Genomic DNA, 5,577 nt, shown 5'->3' on the forward strand with positions numbered 1-5,577 from the left:
AGAATTGTATCCTCTCATCTCTCTCCCTTCCTCTCTGTCTGTCCCTATCTGTCCTTCTTTCTGTCTCTCTCTCTGTCTCTCTCTCTCTCTGTGTGTCTCTCTCTCTCTCACACACACACACATACACACAGAAGAAGAAGAAGAACAAAATAAATAGCTATAACTAGCATATTCGTGGGCTGGGGAAGGGAGATTGGATAAAAGAGCAAGGTTGAAGAAACCAGATTGAACTAAGTCTCTTAATTGATGGTTTCTCAAATTCCCTCTCTCTCTCTCTCTCTCTCTCTCTCTCTATCTATCTATCTCTCAGCACTGTAGTGAGCATCTTTGATTACAGTGATGTTCAAGTGTAGTTCCTAGAGAATTCATATAATATTTACCATACATAAGCTTTTTTGAAACATTCATAATCTTACGTAAACAAAGCAACCAGTATTGATGTTTAACTATTTTCTATCTTAAGGTTTTTCTTGCAGAATTATTTAAGTTCCAGAGACATGCATTGCTTCATTAAAATCAGGAAACGTTTCTCATTCTGAAGTGTAATTTGGGGAAAGTGATTTTTTAAAAGATTTTATTTATTGATTTTTAGAGAGAGAGAGAGAATGAGAGAGAGGGAGGGGAAGGAGCCAGAAGCATCAACTCATGGTTGTTGCTTCTCATATGTGCCTTGACCCAGCAAGCCTGGGTTTTGAACCAGAGATTTCAGTATTTCAAGTCAATGCTTTATCCACTGCACTACCACAGGTCAGGCAGGGTAAACTAATTTTTGTGGGACAAGGTGACTAATGTCTATAGTAATCTTCTATAAAAAATAAAGTAAAATTACTGAAATTCAGAACCATACAGAAACACACAGAAATTAACAATTGTTAATAGATTATCACCAGTGAAGAGTACCTCTTTATGAAGATTGTAAATTTGTACTAGGAAGTAATGAATTTAACATCGCTAGGAGAGAGAAAAAAAAGCAGCAGAATCTGATTGACCTTTAGAGTGCACATTAGCCCATGAATATTCTCATGATTTGTGCTGTTTTTAAATTAGTAGTAGAAAAATTAATCTGATTGACTTATCTACAGAACTGAAGAGAAGTAGCATAATAGGAGGAGTTATACTGAAAAATACTTATAGAGAAAAATACTTATAGAAAGGATAATGTGTTCTAATATGCATTTGCAGAGAAATGTAGTAAAAACCATCTTAGGTAATGCAATATTTAGATATTGTTCATGATATATTCACTGTCCTCCCTTAATTCAATATTGAATAATTTTGAGGTTGTTATTCCTCTTCAGGGTTGGTATTTCTGTTTTGCTCATTTAAGGCAGGCAATGCTTGCCTACCAAGGGTGTCAGACTATGTGTTAGAATGTTAGATTGATACTTACTTTATTACTTAAAAATAATTAACAAACTAACATACTTTGACACACCAGTTAAGAAAAGAACCTTTTCTAAATTATTTCTTGGAGGGGGAGACAGCTTTCACTTAGGAAAATAATGAGAGTTTTCAGGTGCATATTTTAATGCTATCCAATGTTCTTTTTTTTAATTACTTCAACTTCATCAATAAATGAGATTGTGATTTAAAAAAAAACAACCATGCAAATTTCAAAGTTAGGAAAGCTTATCATGCAACAAATGTAATAGAATTCCACTGGAAGAAGATCAGTGATTGCTGGGGGTTGGAGGGAGGAGAATGAATTGCTGAACGTAGAGGATTCTTAGAACAGTGAAACAATATTCTGTACGGTACTATCATAGAGTAAGATGTATTATACATTTGCCCAAACTATAGAATGTACACCAAAAATGATAACGATATGTTGATGTAGGTTCACAGATTGTAACAAATGTACCACTCTGGGGGGGATATTGAATGAGGGAGGCTGTGCATGTGGCAGGCAGGGGTTTATGGGGAATGTCTGTACCTTCTGCTCAGTTTTGTTGTGAACCTAAAACTATTCTAAAATATACTCTAGTAAAAGAAAAAAAGAAAGGTTGAGGGACTTCAACTATCTTCTCCTCGTCCCCACCTCACTCCTACTTTTGGAAGCCCCTGATGTCACCAAACGTCCTTCAAGGGCTGCACCAGAATAAAGCCACTGGTTCCCACAAGAGAACAACCTCTTCTGTAAATAACCCCAGAGTACCCTCCACAGTCCACACCAGATGTAGGATGCAGCTCTCTTCTAACCTCTCTGCATTTTGTTTCTGTTTCTCCTAACCTGAACGGAGAGCAGCAATCTATCTCCTGGACAAGTCTAGCCTCACCTGAAACATCTCAGATCATAAAGAGCTCACATCACAGGAATGTGTTTGCCCAGGATGTCGCGACCTCATGGGGCCTCCTCAGGCTCCAGCAGTGTCCAGGCTGGACACCTAGTGGGAAAACAGTGTCTAGAAAAAGACATGGCAAGGGTAGCTCTGAAAGCCAGTCCTCTACATTTTTCACACTTGGAAAGAAAAAAACGAAAAGAAAGGATAGGAGAATCTTCTGGACTCCATCGCCCTAGATGGAAGGCATTTTTTTCTCTTGAACTTCTAGAATTCCTACTTATTTTCTTGTCTCAACAACCAACACAATGCTGTCCCGGAGAAGATATTTAATGAAGACACATTGAATAAAGACTTTTGAGGCCTTTAGCGACAATCTGTCCTCATTAGCTAGAAAGTCTCTGAGCATGGTATAACAGTTACATTAAGTGATTTGAAAACAAGGAAATGTCTCCTGAACCTCTTAACCTATGACCCAAGGGTGAGAAAGATTCTTGGATGAAATTGGGTTGAAGACACTCTGTCATTTAGAACCCTTGAGGGCTTCTTTAGCTTTCTTGGTTTCCAAGGTAGCATCTGCTAGCCTGAGAATTAATATATTCTACAGTTTAATTTTGTTCCTCAGTATTTCCAGTGAGGGGTAATGGTCCAGACCATCTCAAAGAACTGTTCTTCAACTACTAATTTTTTATTTATCACAAAGTGGTCACATCTCTTTTTTGGCAACTCAATCACCCCATACACTCCACATTGCACAAATTATAAGTGGGTTGACAATTATATTAATACAAACTCATGAGCATAAATCTACTGCTCTAGGATTAGATACATTTTGTGACAGGCACTTTAGTAAATATGACAAACATCAAGGAACTCAGTTACTTCATTTCATAAACTCAGCTTTCAGAAAAAGCATGTGGTGCTCTGGCCAGTTGGTTCAGTGGTAGAGCATAGGCCTGGCATACAGATGTCCAAGGTTTGATTTCTGGTCAGGGCACACAGGAGAAGTGACTGTCTGCTTCTCCACCCCTCCCCACCCACCTCCCCTCTTTCTCTTTCTCTCTCTCTCTCTCTCTCTCTCTCTCTCTCTCTCTCTTCCCCAACCATAGCCATGGCTAGACTGGTTCAAGCACATCTGCCCTGGGTGCTGAGTATGGCTTTATGGAGCCTCTGCCTCAGATGCTAAAAATAGCTCAGTGGCAACTATGGCCCCAGATAGACAGAACATCTCCCAGAATGGAGGTTGCCAGGTAGATCCTGATCAGGACGCATGCAAGAGTCTGTCTCTCTATCTTCCCTCCTCTCACTTGGAAAAGATGAAGAAGAAAAAAAGAAAAAACATATAGCATCTCATAAAACACTTAAATGTCAACCCCAGTAATATCAATAATTATATTACAAAAGAAACTCTGTTAGAAGAAATTGGTGATAAAAATGTTAAGTTAAAAGGTTAAATTTAAACATGTTAACAACTGGACTTAGGATCCAGAAAGTATATGCATATTAGGAATTTTAGGAAAAAAACCCTATGCTCTGCCCCACTAAGCCCACTATATACAAAAGGGGAACTTCTGAGTTGCTACAATGTCTTCTCTGCTAGTATAAACCACTGCTTCATACTTCAAAAGAAACAACATGGTAATTCACTTAAAGGAATTTTAAAATATAGTTTTTCTCCCCCATAATAAAATAAAAATATGATCAGCAAATTACAGGGAATTCTTATCACAATGGCAATCAGACAAAAGCCAGACCACTCATTTACCTTCACTGCCTGCCTTGGAACGCCAGTCTGGTGTGTCACTTCTGCAGTTCTGCATTATGCAGGTGGACAGAAGCCTGTTTTCTTCCCAGGGTTTTGACTCCTTAGGTATACAACTGAGGAGGTGGGCAAGATGGCTTGTAAAAGATCTTTCAGACAAAAAGATCTAAGTCAGCTTTAGATCCCACCTAAAGCAGATGTTAGAACAGCAAAAGAAATGGGTAAAAAATAGTGGGCGAAGTATGTCTTACCTTTTGATGCCATCATTCAAAACCATTCTGCACTGCAGTTCATTGAAATTTTTGATACTTTCACCTAATGGTAGATGCTGCTAAAGGGTGAACAAATAACGCATTTGGCAATGGAATTTTGGATAAAAATGTAGAAAGGCTGTACCAAGTTTGGGTAGATAAACAATGCACCACCATGTCAAACCAGCAGTCAGAACTTTCTGCCTCTGAATTTCAAGAACCATCAATCTGGCCTACAGATGCACATTCAAGCCATTCAGCAAAGATCTATAGAATGCATACCTATTAAAACTATGTTTACCGACGTCTTTCCAGGCAGGCACCTTCCATAAAACTGGTTCTAACAGAAAAGGTGCAAGAGAATTACATACAGAATAGGATTCGTTTTCCTCTACAGGTCAAATAACCCAAATACAATGATGGCTTCTCATATCCTATCCCTTAAAAAAACAAGTGTACACACACACACACACACACACACACACACACACACACACACAGACATCACTTCTGAAATCTAACACAGTAGCTTCATTTTCAAAATGCATCATTGTATTTTCCTCATAAGGCAGCCAAGCATTATAAACCTTGAGCATGATTTCTTCAGTGGGCCCAGGGCTTTCACACGCATTCCTGGAGCCAGAGTAGACCTCAGGGGTCAAACATGAAAGCTTTTTCCACAGCCACTGGTCCTTTGATGTGTGGGTTATTGAACACAAACTCACCGGATAATTTGTTCTCAGTCTGATACATTTCTGTTCCTAAAAGTCCTACCTGTGCTTTCTTTTCAATGAACACTCTGAATTCATCTTAAACAACTTCTTCATCAGACTCTCCTTTTGTCTTCGTATGTTCCAGTGTATATATTTTTTTTAAAAAAGGCCACCACAACTCCTGGTTTGGACACAAACTTTCACACCAACGTGTTCAAGTTTAAGAAGTTGTTTTATCTTATTTACTGGTGAAAGTGTCATGGTGAGGGGCGGCCCTGGTGGGCTACAGCTTTCTCTTACTCAGGCTGGACAGTGGCCAGACTAAGGAAGATGACATTCTCACCACCCCAGAGCCCTGGTGCCTTGGGCCTGAGGTTGGACACCTCAGCCTCTCTCCATGGACATAGCAAGGCATTCACTAGCATTTGGCTTCAAAATGATTTACACTCCCTGGATGGGTGTGAATAATAGAATATGAGAGAACAGAGGCTGTACCAATTTCTGGATAGGTCCAGGGCCTGACTGGCCAAGCAGTTTTTATTTCCCACATCTTTAGAATGACTATTCTAAAA

The 5,577-nt window shown here is 39.1% G+C and overlaps 1 pseudogene; it reads right to left on the bottom strand.

The window, feature by feature from the left end:
- Window positions 1-4,950: 4,950 nt before the first annotated feature.
- LOC136317521 (iron-sulfur cluster assembly 1 homolog, mitochondrial pseudogene) lies at window positions 4,951-5,342 on the bottom strand (annotated as a pseudogene).
- Between the last annotated feature and the right edge of the window lie 235 nt (window positions 5,343-5,577).

Source organism: Saccopteryx bilineata, chromosome X, assembly GCF_036850765.1.
Source record: "Saccopteryx bilineata isolate mSacBil1 chromosome X, mSacBil1_pri_phased_curated, whole genome shotgun sequence".
Classification (NCBI taxonomy): Eukaryota; Metazoa; Chordata; class Mammalia; order Chiroptera; family Emballonuridae; genus Saccopteryx; species Saccopteryx bilineata.